A 17,469-nucleotide genomic window follows, 5' to 3' on the forward strand; every position below is an offset into this window, starting at 1 on the left:
TTGATGTTGAGTGATGTGGGTGAGTGTGTATGTTGATATGGGTAACATGAATGTTGATTTTGATGACTATTGTTTGGAAGATGTGAGTTTTATGAGATTAATATAAATAGTTGTAGTAGTTGATGTTGTTGATGATTCATGGAAATGCCATTGTTGAATGAAGAGAATTATGATTGTTTATGATATCTTGAATGTTGAGGAATAAGGAATTTGATGGTTCAAAATGGTGTTGATGAGTTATGATGTTAATTGTGTGAGAAGGGTGAAGTTGAGGTTTAAATTTGTGAATTATGAGTTATGGTGAAAAGATTGAGTTGGAGAGGTTTGATGGTCGAGAATGGTATAATATGTTGTAAATGGTACATTATGATGGAAATTGGAGTTTGAAGTGGTTTTGGTTTGGCTTTGGTTGGAAATGTTGGTAAGTTGAGGTTTTGAGACTTTTGGTAAAAGTTGGTTTTTGGAAAAATTTGTCTGATCATAACTTTTGCCTCGGTTTTCAAAATTGATTGAAATTCGTTTAGAATTAAAGATATTGAAAACCCTTTAAATCGATATACATTTTGTGAAAATTAGAATTTTGTAGAGGAAGTTATGATCATTCAAAGTTGGTTTTAAAAATTTGAAATTCTGCAAGGTTGCAGAATTTCATGATTTCTGATATGGGCGAAGCGCACACCCTTGTGCGAACGCACACCCTGCGAAAATTTTGACCTGTGCGGATGCACACACCTGTGCGCACGCACAGGCACGGAAATGCGTTCTGTTTGCAGTGCTAGCACAGCTTGTGCGCGCACATATCTAAGGAAGAATTTCAACCTGTGCGGACGCACAAGCCTGTGCCGCACACGTTGGGAATGCCAGTTTGTTAGGGGCGCTGGCACAGGTTTTTCGAGTGAACAGATTCTGTAAGTTTTGCCACCTGTGCATTAAAATCTCCTGGGCGTGTGATGAGCTGATAATTTATACGCTTTTTGGCATTGTTTTTAGTATGTTTTTAGTAGGATCTAGTTACTTTTAGAGATGTTTTCATTAGTTTTTATGTTAAATTCACATTTCTGGACTTTACTATGAGTTTGTGTATTTTTCTGTGATTTCAGGTATTTTCTGGCTGAAATTGAAGGACCTGAGCAAAAATCAGATTAAGAGGTTAAAGAAGGACTGCAGATGCTGTTGGATTCTGACCTCCCTACACTCAAAGTAGATTTTCTGGAGCTACAAAACTCCAAATGGCGCGGTTCCAATTGCGTTGGAAAGTAGACATCCAGGGCTTTTCAGCAATATATAATACTCCATACTTTGAATAAGGATTGATGACGTAAACTGGCGTTCAACGCCAGTTCCATGCTGTAGTCTGGCGTCCAGCGCCAGAAACAAGTTGCAAAGTGGAGTTCAACGCCAAAAACACGTTACAAACTGGCGTTCAACTCCAAGAATGATCTCTCCACGTGTAAACTTCAAGCTCAGCCCAAACACACACCATGTGGGCCCCGAAAGTGGATTTCTACATCAATTACTTATTTCTGTAAACCCTAGTAACTAGTTTAGTATAATTAGGACTTTTTACTATTGTATTTACATCTTTAGTTTCATATTTAGATCACGTTTGGGGGCTGGCCATTCGGCCATGCCTAGACCTTCATCACTTATGTATTTTCAACGGTAGAGTTTCTGCACTCCATAGATTAAGGTGTGGAGCTCTGCTGTTCCTCATGATTTAATGCAAAGTACTACTGTTTTTCTATTCAATTCAACTTATTCCGCTTCTAAGATATCCATTCGCATCCAAGAACATGATGAATGTGATGATTATGTGACGCTAATCATTATTCTCACTTATGAACGCGTGCCTGACAAACACTTCCGTTCTACATGCAAACAAGCTAGAATGAGTATCTCTTAGATATCCAATACAGAGGACCGAGTCCGAGATATTAGAATCTTCGTGGTATAAGTTAGAACCCATGGATGGCCATTCCTGAGATCCAGAAAGTCTAAACCTTGTCTGTGGTATTCCGAGTAGGATCTGGGAAGGGATGGCTGTGACGAACTTCAAACTCGCGAGTGTTGGGCGTAGTGACAGACGCAAAAGGAGGGTGAATCCTATTCCAGTATGATCGAGAACCTCCAGATGATTAGCTGTGCCGTGACAGAGCATTTGGACCTTTTTCACAGAGAGGATGAGATGTAGCCATTGACAATGGTGATGCCTTATAGAAAGCTTGCCATGGAAAGGAGTAGGACTGATTGGATGAAGACAGCAGGAAAGCAGAGATTCAGAGGAACGAAAGCATCTCTATACGCTTATCTGAAACTCTCACCAATGATATACATAAGTATCTCTATCTTTATTTTCTGTTTATTTATTATTATTATTCGAAAACTCCATAACCATTTGATATCCGCCTGACTGAGATTTACAAGGTGACCATAGCTTGCTTCAAGCCGACAATCTCCGTGGGATCGACCCTTACTCACGTAAGGTTTATTACTTGGACGACCCAGTGCACTTGCTGGTTAGTTGTACAAAGTTGTGAAACAGATATAAAATCATGAACGTGCGTATTGAGTTTTTAGTGCCGTTACCAAGGAATGGAATGATCACGATTTCGCACACCAAGTTTTTGGCGCCGTTGCCGGGGATTGTTCGAGTTTGGACAACTGACGGTTCATCTTGTTGCTCAGATTAGGTAATTTTCTTCTTGTTTAAACTTTTATTTGGTTTTCAAAAACTTTTTCAAAAATTTTTTCTTTGTTTTCGCTTTTCTTAAAATAAATTTTTGAAAAAAAAATTTTAATAAAATCATAAAATTAAAAATATTTTTTGTTTCTTGTTTGAGTCTTGAGTCAATTTTTAAGTTTGGTGTCAATTGCATTTTTTCTAAAAATTTATGCATTTTTCGAAAAATTCATGCATTCATAGTGTTCTTCATGATCTTCAAGTTGTTCTTAGTAAGTCTTCTTGTTTGATCTTGATGTTTTCTTGTTTTGTGTCTTTTGTTGTTTTTCATGTGCATTTTTGCATTCTTGGTGTCTGAACATTAAAAATTTCTAAGTTTGGTGTCTTGCATGTTTTCTTTGCATAAAAAATTTTTTAAAAATATGTTCTTGATGTTCATCATAATCTTCAAAGTGTTCTTGGTTTTCATCTTGACATTCATAGTGTTCTTGCATGCATCACATGTTTTGATCCAAAATTTTCATGCATTGAGTCTTTTTGATGTTTTTCTCTTTCATCATTAAAAATTCAAAAATAAAAAAATACCTTTCCCTTTTTCACTCATAAATTTTCGAAAATTTGAGTTGACTTTTTCAAAACTTTTTAAAATTTAGTTGTTTCTTATGAGTCAAATCAAATTTTCAATTTAAAAATCTTATCTTTTCAAAATCTTTTTCAAAATATCAAATCTTTTTCATTTTTCTTATTTATTTTCGAAAATTTTAAAAATATTTTTCAAAAATATTTTTCTTAATTTTATCTCATAATTTTCGAAAATATCATCAACAATTAATGTTTTGATTCAAAAATTTCAAGTTTGTTACTTTCTTGTTAAGAAAGATTCAAACTTTAAGTTCTAGAATCATATCTTGTGATTACTTGTGAGTCAAGTCATTAATTTTGATTTTAAAATTCAAATCTTTTTCAAAACTAATTTTAATCATATCTTTCTATCATATCTTTTTAAATCATATCTTTTTCAAAAAAATTTGATTTTAAAATATCTTTTCTAACTTCTTATCTTCTAATCTTTTCAAAGTTGATTTTCAAATCTTTTTCAACTAACTAATTGACTTTTTGTTTGTTTTTTATCTTTTTCAAAACCACCTAACTACTCTTCCCTCTCTAATTTTCGAAAATACTCCCTCTTTTTCAAAAAATCTTTTTAATTAATTAATTGTTTTAAATTTTTAATTTTAATTTTATTTCATTCCTAATTTTCGAAAATTACTAACCTTTTTCAAAAACTATTTTTGAAATTTTATTTTTCGAATTCTCTCACCTCTCATCTCCTTCTATTTATTTATTCATCTACTAACACTTCTCTTTCACCCAAAAATTTGAACACCACCTCCCTCTCTGTGTTCGAGTTTTCCCTCTTCTCTTCTTTACATTACATTCTTTTCTTCTTCTACTCACACAAAGGAATCTCTATACTGTGACATAGAGGATTCCATATTTTCTTTGTTATTCCCTTCTTTGTCATATGAGCAGGAGCAAGGACAAGAACATTCTTGTTGAAGCAGATCCTGAACCTGAAAGGACTCTAAAAAGGAAACTAAGAGAAGCTAAAATACAACAATCCAGAGACAACCTTACAGGAATTTTCGAACAGGAAGAGGAGATGGCAGCCGAAAATAATAATAATGGAAGGAGGATGCTTGGTGACTTTACTGCACCTAATTCCAATTTATATGGAAGAAGCATCTCCATCCCTGCCATTGGAGCAAACAACTTTGAGCTGAAACCTCAATTAGTTTCTCTGATGCAGCAGAACTGCAAGTTTCATGGACTTCCATCTGAAGATCCTTTTCAGTTCTTAACTGAATTCTTGCAGATCTGTGATACTGTTAAGACCAATGGGGTTGATCCTGAGGTCTACAAGCTTATGCTTTTCCCGTTTGCTGTAAGAGACAGAGCTAGAGTGTGGTTGGACTCTCAACCTAAGGATAGCCTGAACTCTTGGGATAAGCTGGTCACGGCTTTCTTAGCCAAGTTCTTTCCTCCTCAAAAGCTGAGTAAGCTTAGAGTGGATGTTCAAAACTTCAGACAGAAAGAAGGTGAATCCCTCTATGAAGCTTGGGAGAGATATAAGCAACTGACCAAAAAGTGCCCTTCTGACATGCTTTCAGAATGGACCATTCTGGATATATTCTATGATGGTCTGTCTGAATTAGCTAAGATGTCATTGGATACTTCTGCAGGTGGATCCATTCACCTAAAGAAAATGCCTGCAGAAGCTCAAGAACTCATTGACATGGTTGCTAATAACCAGTTCATGTACACTTCTGAGAGGAATTCTGTGAGTAATGGGATGCCTCAGAAGAAGGGAGTTCTTGAAATTGATACTCTGAATGCCATATTGGCTCAGAATAAAATATTGACTCAGCAAGTCAATATGATTTCTCAGAGTCTGAATGGAATGCAAGCTGCATCCAACAGTACTCAAGAGGCATCTTCTAGGGAAGAAGCTTATGATCCTGAGAACCCTGCAATAGCAGAGGTAAATTACATATGTGAACCTTATGAAAACACCTATAATCCCTCATGGAGAAATCACCCAAATCTCTCATGGAAGGATCAACAAAAGCCTCAACAAGGCTTTAATAATGGTGGAAGAAACAGGTATAACAATAGTAAACCTTTTCCATCATCCACTCAACAACAGACAGAGAATTCTGAGCAGAATCCATCCAGCTTAGCAAATTTAGTCTCTGATCTATCTAAGGCCACTCTGAGTTTCATGAACGAAACAAGGTCCTCCATTAGAAATTTGGAGGCACAAGTGGGCCATCTGAGTAAGAAGATCATTGAAACCCCTCCTAGTACTCTCCCAAGCAGTACAGAAGAAAATCCAAAAGGAGGGTGCAAGGCCATTGAAATGACCATCATGACCGAAACCACAAAAAAGGAGGAGGATGTGAATCCCAAGGAGGAAGACCTCCTGGGACGTCCAGTGATCAACAAGGAGTTTCCCTTTGAGGAACCAAAAGAATCTGAGGCTCATCTAGAGACCATAGAGATTCCATTAAACCTCCTTATGCCCTTCATGAGCTCTGATGAGTATTCCTCTTCTGAAGAGAATGAGGATGTTACTGAAGAGCAAGTTGCCAAGTACCTTGGTACAATCATGAAGCTAAATGCCAAATTATTTGGTAATGAGACTTGGGAAGATGAACCTCCCTTGCTCATCAATGAACTGAGTGATCTGGATCAACTGACATTACCTCAGAAGAAACAAGATCCTTGAAAGTTCTTAATACCTTGTACCATAGGCACCATGACCTTTGAAAAGGCTCTACGTGACCTTGGGTCAGGGATAAACCTCATGCCACTCTCTGTAATGGAGAAACTGGGAATCTTTGAGGTACAGGTTGCTAGAATCTCATTAGAGATGGCAGACAACTCAAGAAAATAGGCTTATGGACTAGTAGAGGACGTGTTAGTAAAGGTTGAAGGCCTTTACATCCCTGCTGATTTCATAATCCTAGACACTGGGAAGGATGAGGATAAATCCATCATCCTTGGAAGACCCTTCCTAGCCACAGTAAGAGCTATGATTAATGTAGACAGAGGAGAATTGATCCTTCAACTGAATGAGGACAACCTTGTGTTTAAAACTCAAGAATCTCCTTCTGTAACAATGGAGAGGAAGCATAGAAAGCTTCTCTCAGTACAGAGTCAACTAAAGCCCCCACAGTCAAACTCTAAATTTGGTGTTGGGAGGCCTCAGCCAAACTCTAAGTTTGATGTTGAACTCCCATATCCAAACTCTAAGTTTGGAGTTGGAAAGTCTCAACAATGCTCTGAACATCTGTGAGGCTCCATGAGAGCTCACTGTCAAGCTATTGACATTAAAGAAGCGCTTGTTGGGAGGCAACCCAATTTTTATTTATCTAATTTCATTTTCATTCTTATTGTTCTTTCATGTTTTATTAGGTTCATGATCATGTGGAGTCACAAAATAAATAGAAAAATAAAAAACAAAATAAAAAATAGCAGAAGAAAAATCACACCCTGGAGGAATGGCTTACTGGCGTTTAAACGCCAGTAAGGAGCATCTGGCTGGCGTTCAACGCCAGAACAGAGCATGGATCTGGAGTTGAACGCTAGAAACAAGCAGCATCCTGGCATTCAGACGCCAGGAATGCACACTGAGGAAAGCTAGCGCTGAACGCCAGAAACAAGCATAGAACTGGCGTTCAACGCTAGAAACATGCTGCATCTGGGCATTGAACGCCCAGAACAAGTATCAATTCGGCGTTTAAATGCCAGAATTGCATGCAAAGGCATTTTACATGCCTCAATGGTGCAGGGATGTAAATCCTTGACACCTCAGGATCTGTGGACCCTACAGGATCATCTCAGCATCTGTGAACCCCACAGGATCCCCACCTACCTCCACTCATACTCTCCCCTCTTCTCATTCATCCTCTCTTCCCAATAAACACCTTTCCCAAAACCCTTCACCAATCACCTCAATCTCTCTTTTCCCTATTACCCATTCACCACTCACATCCATCCACTCTTCCCCATAAACCTACCTCATAAACCCCACCTACCTTCAAAATTCAAAATCACTTTCCCACCCAAACCCACCCCTATGGCCGAACCTTAACCCCTCTCCCTCCACTATATAAACCTCTCCATTCTTCTTCATTCTCACACAACACAATCCTCTCATCCCCTTCTTGGCCGAAACACAACACTCTCTCCCTCTCTTCCATATCTTCTTCTTCTTCTTCTTTTTTTTCTTCTCTTACTCAAGGACGAGCAATATTCTAAGTTTGGTGTGGTAAAAGCATAAGCTTTTTGTTTTTTCATTACCATTGATGGCACCTAAGACCGGAGAATCTTCTAGAAAAGGGAAAGGGAAGACAAAAGCTTCCACCTCCGAGTCATGGGAGATGGAAAGATTCATCTCCAAAGTCCATCAAGACCACTTCTATGATGTTGTGGCCAAGAAGAAGGTGATCCCTGAGGTCCCTTTCAAACTCAAGAAAAATGAGTATCCGGAGATCCGACATGAGATCCAAAGAAGAGGTTGGGAAGTTCTAACAAACCCCATCCAACAAGTCAGAATTCTAATGGTTCAAGAGTTCTATGCTAATGCATGGATCACTAGGAACCATGATCACAGTAAGAACCCGAACCCAAAGAATTATCTCACCATGGTTCGGGGGAAATACTTAGATTTTAGTCCGGAAAATGTGAGGTTGGCGTTCAACTTACCAATGATGAAAGAGAACGCACGCCCCTACACAAGGAGAGTCAACTTTGATCAAAGGTTGGACCAAGTCCTCATGGACATATGTGTGGAAGGAGCTCAATGGAAGATTGACTCAAAAGGCAAACCGGTTCAACTGAGAAGACTGGACCTTAAGCCTGTAGCTAGAGGATGGTTGGAGTTCATTCAACGCTCAATCATTCCCACTAGCAACCGGTCTGAAATTACTATAGACCGGGCCATCATGATCCATAGCATCATGATTGGAGAAGAGGCGGAAGTTCGTGAGATTATACCTCAAGAACTCTACAAGGTGGCTGACAAGTCCTCCACTATGGCAAGGTTAGCCTTTCTTCACCTTATTTGCCATCTATGCAACTCGACTGGGATTGACATAGACGGAGATATCCTCATTGATGAGGACAAGTCCATCACTAAGAAAAGGATGGAGCCAACAAGAGAGCCTATTCATGGATCTCAAGGGACGTGGTAGCACAAATCACGAATCACACTTTTCACAACGCGTGCCACTGACCAGCAAGTGCACTGGGTCGTCCAAGTAATACCTTACGTGAGTAAGGGTCGAATCCCACAGAGATTGTTGGTTTGAAGCAATCTATGGTTATCTTGTAAATCTTAGTCAGGAAATCAATTATGTTTATCAGTTGAATTATGAATAACCAGTAGAGCATAAATTAAAAGTTACTTGTTGTGTAGTAATGGAGAATATGTTGGAGTTTTGGAGATGCTTTGTCTTCTGAATCTCTGCTTTCCTCTGTCTTCTGATTCACGCACGCACGTCCTCCTATGGCAAGCTGTGTGTTGGTGGATCACCGTTGTCAATGGCTACCTTCCATCCTTCCAGTGAAAACTACGCTCACGCGCTCTGTCACAGCACGGCTAATCACCGGTTGGTTCTCGATCCGGTTGGAATAGGATTTACTATCCTTTTGCATCTGTCACTAACGCCCAGCCTTCAGGAGTTTGAAGCTCGTCACAGTCATTCAATCCTTGAATCCTACTCGGAATACCACAGACAAGGTTTAGACTTTCCGGATTCTCATGAATGCTGCCATCAGTTCTAGCTTATACCACGGAGATTCTGATTAAAGAATCTAAGAGATACTCATTCAATCGGATATAGAACGGAGGTGGTTGTCAGGCACATGTTCATGGTTTGAGGAAGGTGATGAATGTCACAGATCATCACCTTCATCACAATTAAGCGCGAATGAACATCTTAGATAGGAACAAGCGTGTTTGAATGGAAAACAGAAATACTTGCATTAATTCATTGAGACACAGCAGAGCTCCTCACCCCCAACAATGGGGTTTAGAGACTCATGCCGTCAGAGAATACAAAGTTTAGATCTGAAATGTCATGAGATACAAAATAAGTCTCTAAAAGTTGTTTTTATACTAAACTAGTAGCCTAGGGTTACAAAATATGAGTGGACTATGATGGATGATGCAGAGATCCACTTCTGGGGCCCACTTGGTGTGCTGGGGCCCACTTGGTGTGTGCTGGGGCTGAGACTTTAAGCAATTCACGTGCAGAGGCCATTTGTGGAGTTGAACGCCAGTTTTTGTGCCAGTTTGGGCGTTCAACTCCAGTTTTTGATCCTTTTCTGGCGCTGGACGCCAGAATTGGGCAGAGGACTGGCGTTGAACGCCAGTTTACGTCGTCTATTCTTGTGCAAAGTATGGACTATTATACATTGCTGGAAAGCCCTGGATGTCTACTTTCCAACGCAATTGGAAGCGTGCCATTTTGAGTTCTGTAGCTCCAGAAAATCCACTTTGAGTGCAGGGAGGTCAGAATCCAACAGCATCAGCAGTCCTTTTTCAGCCTAAATCAGATTTTTGCTCAGCTCCTTCAATTTCAGCCAGAAAAATACCTGAAATTACAGAAAAACACACAACTCATAGTAAAGTCCAGAAATATGAATTTTTCCTAAAAACTACTAGGAATAGATTAAAAACTAACTAAAACATACTCTAAACTATATGAAATTATCCCCAAAAAGCGTATAAAATATCCGCTCATCACAACACCAAACTTAAACTGTTGCTTGTCCTCAAGCAATTAGACAAATAAAATAGAAGACTAATAGGTTGAGAAGCAATAATATCTCAGAGTTTTTGATTGAAGCTCAGATTCTAATTAGATGAGCGGGACTAGTAGCTTTTTTGCTTCTGAACAGTTTTGGCATCTCACTTTATCCATTGAAGCTCAGAGTGATTGGCATCTATAGGAACTCAGAATTCAGATAGTGTTATTGATTCTCTTAGTTTAGTGTGATGATTCTTGAACACAGCTTCTTTATGAGTCTTGGCCGTGGCCCTAAGCACTTTGTTTTCCAGTATTACTACCGGATACACAAATGCCACAGACACATAACTGGGTGAACCTTTTCAGATTGTGACTCAGCTTTGCTAAAGTCCCCAATTAGAGGTGTCCAGAGTTCTTAAGCACACTCTTCTTTTTGCTTTGGACCTTGACTTTAACCGCTCAGTCTCAAGTTTTCACTTGACACCTGCACGCCACAAGCACATGGTTAGGGACAGCTTGGTTTAGCCGCTTAGACCAGGATTTTATTCCTTTAGGCCCTCCTATCCACTGATGCTCAAAGCCTTGGGATCCCTTTTAATTGCCCTTGCCTTTTGGTTTTAAGGGTTATTGGCTTTTTCTGCTTGCTTTTTCTCTCTTTTTTTTTTCTTTTTTTTTTTCTGCAAGCTTTGTTCTTTGCTGCTTTTTCTTGCTTCAAGAATCATTTTTATGATTTTTCAGATCATCAATAACATGTCTCATGTTCATCATTCTTTCAAGAGCCAACATATTTAACAGTCTTAAACAACAAATTCAAAAGACATATGCACTGTTCAAGCATTCATTCAGAAGACAGAAAGCATTGCCACCACATTTAACTAATTAGAATTTCTCTTATTAAAACTCGAAATTTTATTGCCTCTTATTCAAAAGATCTACTACTTTATTCATGTTTGCTGATGATGAGAAAAATAAACTATAGCTTAATTGGAGATAAAATCAAAATAGATACTAATTACTACTATATGACTCCTAAGGTAAAATTAAAATAAGAACAGTTATCACAGAGTTAAGGCTAAGATTAGAACTCAACAACCTTGAGGTTTGGGAAGTGGATGTTCCTCTAGCCTGTGAGGTGCTTGGTCCTTCAAGAGAGAATTTTTGGCGCTTTAGTTCCTTTAAATCACGCCCTTGCTCCTCTTGGAGTGGGTTGTTTTCCTTTAGGGGCCATGATCTTAGTGATCATGGATAAGCACACCAAACTTAGAGCTTTGCTTGTCCTCAAGCAAAAGAAAAAGAAGGAGATGGGTAGAAGGAGAGCTCCTCCCCACCATCCTGGCGTTTGAACGCCCAAACACTGCCTGTTTTGGGCGTTCAACGCCCAAATGCTGCTCTCTTGGGCGTTCAACGCCCAGTTGTTGCCCTTTTCTGGCGTTGAACGCCAGATAGCTATCCTTACTGGCGTTCAGCGCCCACTGGATGCCCATTTTGGGCGCTGAACGCCCAAAATGGCCTTCACTGGCGTTTTCTTGCCAGTAAGCTCCTTATCTTTGTTTTGTGTGTAGATTCCTTCTGTAACCCTGTAAACTTATGCAAATGATTCTTTACCTTAGTGTCAGTGAACTTTATATAAACAAATAAAAATAAAAATAGGGCAAAATGCTTAGAGGATTGTTGCCCCATGGCTGGGTTGCCTCCCAGCAAGCGCTTCTTTATTGTCTTTAGCTGGACCTTGCTGAGCTTTTAATCTAGCTTCAGCCTTGAGCATTCTTGCTCAGTGTTGCCTTCAAGATAATGCTTGATTCGCTGTCCATTGACAATGAACTTCTTATCAGAATCAATATCTTGAAGCTCCACATAACCATATGGTGACACACTTGTAATCACGTATGGTCCCCTCCACCGGGATTTCAGTTTCCCGGGGAATAGCCTGAGTCTAGAGTTAAACAACAAGACCTTCTGTCCTGGTTCAAAGATTCTAGATGATAGCTTTCTGTCATGCCATTTTTTTTATTTTTCTTTATAAAGCTTGGCATTTTCGAAAGCTGTGAATCTGAATTCCTCTAGCTCATTTAGCTGGAGCAATCGTTTTTCTCCTGCTAATTTGGCATCTAAGTTTAGGAATCTGGTTGCCCAATAGGCCTTATGTTCCAGTTCCACGGGCAAGTGGCATGCCTTACCATACACGAGTTGGTATGGAGAGGTCCCTATAGGGGTCTTGAATGCTGTTCTGTAAGCCCACAGAGCATCATCCAAGCTCCTTGCCCAATCCTTTCTACGGGTATTTACTGTCCGTTCCAGGATTCTCTTTAATTCTCTGTTAGAGACTTCAGCTTGCCCGTTGGTTTGTGGATGATATGGAGTGGCCACTTTGTGGCGAATTCCATACCGAACCATGGCAGAGTAAAGCTGTTTATTGCAGAAGTGAGTGCCCCCATCGCTGATTAACACTCTAGGGACACCAAACCTGCTAAAGATATGTTTCTGGAGGAATTTCAGCACTGTTTTAGTATCATTGGAGGGTGTGGCGATAGCCTCAACCCATTTTGATACATAGTCAACTGCCACCAGAATATAAGTGTTTGAGTATGATGGTGGGAAAGGTCCCATGAAGTCAATTCCCCATACATCAAACAACTCTATTTCCAAGATTCCTTGTTGAGGCATGGCGTAACCATGAGGCAGATTACCAGCTCTTTGGCAACTGTCACAATTACGTACAAACTCTCGGGAATCTTTATAGAGTGTGGGCCAATAGAAGCCACATTGGAGGACCTTGGTGGCTGTTCGCTCACCTCCGAAATGGCCTCCATATTGAGATCCATGGCAATGCCATAGGATTCTCTGTGCTTCCTCTCTGGGGACACACCTACGGATAATTCCGTCTGCACATCTCTTAAAGAGATAGGGCTCATCCCACAAGTAGTACTTTGCATCAGTAATTAGTTTCTTTTTTTTGTATTCTATTGTACTCCTTGGGTATGAACCTTGCAGCTTTATAGTTTGCAATATCGGCAAACCATGGTGCTTCCTGAATGGCAAATAGATGCTCATCAGGGAACGTCTCAGAGATCTCAAGGAAGGGGAGGGACGTCCTTTCCATTGGCTCTATCCGGGACAGATGATCAGCCACTTGGTTCTCTGTCCCTTTTCTGTCTCTTATTTCTATATCAAACTCTTGCAGAAGCAATACCCATCTGATGAGCCTGGGTTTTGAATCCTGCTTTGTGAGTAGATATTTAAGAGCAGCATGGTCAGTATACACAATCACTTTTGATCCTACTAAGTATGATCTGAACTTGTCAATGGCGTAAACCACTGCAAGTAGTTCTTTTTCTGTGGTTGTGTAATTTTTCTGGGCATCATTTAGAACGCGACTGGCATAATAAATGACATGCAGAAGCTTGTCATGCCTCTGTCCCAATACTGCACCAATGGCATGATCACTGGCATCACACATTAACTCAAATGGCAATGTCCAGTCTGGTGCAGAAATGACTGGTGCTGTGACCAGCTTAGCTTTCAGCATTTCAAACGCCTGCAGGCATGCTGTGTCAAACACAAATGGCGTGTCAGCAGCTAGCAGATTGCTTAGAGGTTTTGCGATTTTTGAAAAATCCTTTATAAACCTCCTATAGAATCCTGCATGCCCCAGAAAGCTTCTGATTGCCTTAACATTGGCAGGTGGTGGTAATTTTTCAATTACCTCTATTTTTGCTTGATCCACCTCTATTCCCTTGTTTGAGATTTTATGCCCAAGAACAATTCCTTCAGTCACCATGAAGTGACACTTTTCCCAGTTTAAAACTAGGTTGGTTTCTTGGCATCTTTTCAGAACAAGTTTCAGGTGATCAAGACAGGAGCTGAATGAGTCTCCATATACTGAGAAGTCATCCATGAAGACTTCCAGAAATTTTTCCACCATATCAGAGAAAATAGAGAGCATGCATCTCTGGAAGGTTGCAGGTGCATTGCATAGCCCAAAGGGCATCCTTCTATAAGCAAACACTCCGGATGGACATGTGAATGCTGTTTTCTCTTGATCCTGGGGATCTACTGCAATCTGGTTATAGCCTGAGTAGCCATCCAAAAAGCAGTAATAATCATGACCTGCTAGTCTCTCTAGCATCTGGTCTATGAATGGTAAAGGAAAATGATCCTTTCTGGTGGCTGTATTGAGCCTTCTGTAGTCAATACACATGCGCCACCCTGTAACTGTTCTTGTAGGAACCAGTTCATTTTTTTCATTATGAATCATTGTCATGCCTCCCTTTTTTGGGACGACTTGAACAGGGCTCACCCAGGGGCTATCAGAAATGGGATAAATAATCCCAGCCTCTAGTAATTTGGTGACCTCTTTCTTCACCACTTCCTTCATGGCTGGATTTAGCCGCCTCTGTGGTTGAACCACTGGTTTGGCATTATCCTCCAATAGGATTTTGTGCATGCATCTAGCTGGGCTTATGCCCTTAAGGTCACCTATGGACCACCCAAGAGCTGTCTTGTGTGTCCTTAGCACTTGAATAAGTGCTTCCTCTTCCTGTGAATTTAAGGCAGAGCTTATGATCACTGGAAAAGTGTCACCTTCTCCTAGAAATGCATATTTCAAGGATGGTGGCAGTGGCTTGAGCTCTGGTTTAGGAGGTTTTTCCTCTTTCAGAAGAAAGTTCAGAGGCTCTTTCATGTCCCCTGAATCCTCCAAATCAGGCTGAACATCTTTAAAGATGTTTTCCAACTCTGATTCGAGACTCTCAGCCATGTTGATCTCTTCTACCAAAGAGTCAATAAGGTCAACTTTCATGCAGTCTGTTGATGTGTCTGGATGCTGCATGGCTTTGACAGCGTTCAACTTGAACTCGTCATCGTTGACTCTCAGGGTTATTTCCCCTTGCTGGACGTCAATGAGGGATCGTCCAGTTGCTAGGAAGGGTCTTCCTAGAATGAGAGTAGCACTCTTGTGCTCTTCCATTTCCAGCACAACAAAGTCAGTGGGAAAGGCGAATGGCCCAACTCTGACAATCATGTCCTCAATCACGCCTGATGGGTATTTAGTGGAACCATCAGCAAGTTGGAGACATATCCGGGTTGGTTTAACTTCATCAGTTAAGCCAAGCTTTCTGATAGTGGATGCAGGTATTAGGTTGATGCTTGCCCCAAGATCGCATAAAGCTGTCTTGGTGCAATCACCTTCTAATATGCATGGTATCAGAAAACTCCCAGGGTCTTTAAGCTTTTCAGGAAAGCTTTTCAGAATGACTGCACTGCATTCTTCAGTGAGGAGAACTCTTTCTGTTTCTCTCCACTCCTTTTTATGACTCAAGATCTCTTTCATGAACTTGGCATAAGAAGGTATTTGCTCAAGTGCCTCTGCAAATAGAATCTTTATTTCAAGAGTCCTTAGATAATCTGCAAAGCGAGCAAATTGCTTATCCTGCTCCTCTTTCCGGAGTTTTTGAGGATAAGGTATCTTGGCTTTATATTCCTCAACCTTAGTGGTTAAAGAAGCCTTTTTAGAGGGGTTGTTATCAGCACTTATGTGTGTCTGATCCCTCACTGGCAATTGCGTACCAGAGTTAGAAGCTGGAGTGACGTTAGACGCCAACTCACTGTCTGTTCCTGGCGCCTGAACGCCAGAAATGTGCCCCTGTTGGGCGTTCAACGCCAGATTCTTGCCCATTTCTGGCGTTGAACGCCAATCCTGCCTTGTTTCTGGCGCTGAACGCCAGTTTTGGGCATGGTCTAGGCGTTCAGCGCCAGCCTTCCACCCATTTTCTGGCGTTTTAGTGCCAGAATTATTTTTCCCTGGGCTCTTACTGTCCTCAGGGGAATCTTTGGTGGGTTGCTTATTTCTTGAATTTTTGATGCCTTGAGGTGGGGTATTTAATGTTTTCCCACTTCTTAATTGAACTGCTTGGCATTCTTCTGCTATTTGCTTTGATAGCTGCTGCTTTGTTTGCTTAAACTGTTCTTCCATATGTATATTAGCTATCCTTGTCTCCTGTAACCTGTCTTTGAATTCAGCTAGCTGCTTTGTTAGAAAATCTAATTGCTGATTGAATTCAGCAGCTTGTTTTACAGTACTGAATTCAGCAGTTACTGTTTTAACCTCTTCATTCATGGAAGGGTTGCTGTTTAGATACAGATGCTGATTCCTGGCAACTGTATCAATGAGCTCTTGAGCCTCTTCGATTGTCTTTCTCATATGGATAGATCCACCAGCTGAGTAATCTAAAGACATCTGAGCTCCTTCTGCAAGCCCATAGTAGAAGATGTCTAACTGAACCCACTCTGAAAACATTTCAGAGGGGCATTTTCGTAGCATCTCTCTGTATCTCTCCCAGGCATCATAAAGAGATTCATTATCTCCTTGTTTAAAGCCTTGGATGTCCAGCCTTAGCTGTGTCATCCTTTTTGGAGGGAAATATTGATTCAGGAATTTTTCTGTCAGCTGTTTCCATGTTCTTATGTTGGCCTTAGGTTGGTTATTTAACCACCTTTTAGCTTGATCTTTTACAGCAAATGGAAACAGTAATAGTCTGTAGACATCCTGATCTATTTCCTTATCATGTACTGTGTCAGCAATTTGTAAAAATTGTGCCAGAAACTCTGTAGGTTCTTCCTGTGGAAGACCGAAATACTGGCAACTTTGCTGCACCATGATAATGAGCTGAGGATTCAACTCAAAGCTACTAACTCCAATGGAGGGTATGCATATGCTACTCCCATACGAAGCAGTAGAGGGGTTAGAATATGACCCCAAAGTCCTCCTGGACTGTCCATCTCCACTGATGTCCATGATGGATCTATGGATATAACTTGGACTAATTTACCTTTTTATTTATTTTATTTTATAAGAAGTAAATACTTAAATAAAATAAAATAACTAAAAAGAATTTGAATTTTTGAAATTTTTTTTTTTCGAAAAAAAAAAATTTAAAAATAATTAGTTAAAAAAAACGAAATTTTTGAAAAAGAGGGGAGATATTTTCGAAAATTTGAGAGAGAGAGAGTTAGTTAGGTAGTTTTGAAAAAGTTAAGAAACAAACAAAAAAAGTTGGTTAGTTAGTTGAAACAAATTTTGAAAAGATAGGAAGTTAGAAAAGATATTTTGAAAAGATATTTTTGAATTTAGTGAGGAGAGAGAAAAACAATAAGATAGTATAAGATTTAAAATTTTTAGATCTAATGCTCCTTGTTTTCGAAAAATTTGGAGGGAAAACACCAAGGAACACCAAACTTAAAAATTTTAAGATCAAGACACAAGGAAAACTCAAGAACACTTTGAAGACTCACACGAACACAAGAACATGAAGGAAGAACACCAAACTTAAAATTTTTAGAAAACCAAACCAATATTTTCGAAAATCAAAGGGAAATCACCAAGAAAACACCAAACTTAAAGTTTGGCACAAGATTTAATAAAAAAAATATTTTTGAAAAAGAAGGTTTTGAAAAGAGCATAAAAGATTCTAA

General features: G+C 39.8%; 1 non-coding gene across 1 annotated transcript; it reads right to left on the bottom strand.

Moving 5' to 3' along the window:
• Window positions 1-4,739: 4,739 nt before the first annotated feature.
• Window positions 4,740-4,847, bottom strand: LOC148546292 (small nucleolar RNA R71). Its single transcript, XR_015900332.1, has one exon. It is a non-coding gene; the product is annotated as a small nucleolar RNA R71 (small nucleolar RNA).
• Window positions 4,848-17,469: the final 12,622 nt, after the last annotated feature.

This window comes from Arachis ipaensis, chromosome B9 (assembly GCF_059453495.1).
Source record: "Arachis ipaensis isolate K30076 ecotype BB chromosome B9, ASM5945349v1, whole genome shotgun sequence".
Classification (NCBI taxonomy): Eukaryota; Viridiplantae; Streptophyta; class Magnoliopsida; order Fabales; family Fabaceae; genus Arachis; species Arachis ipaensis.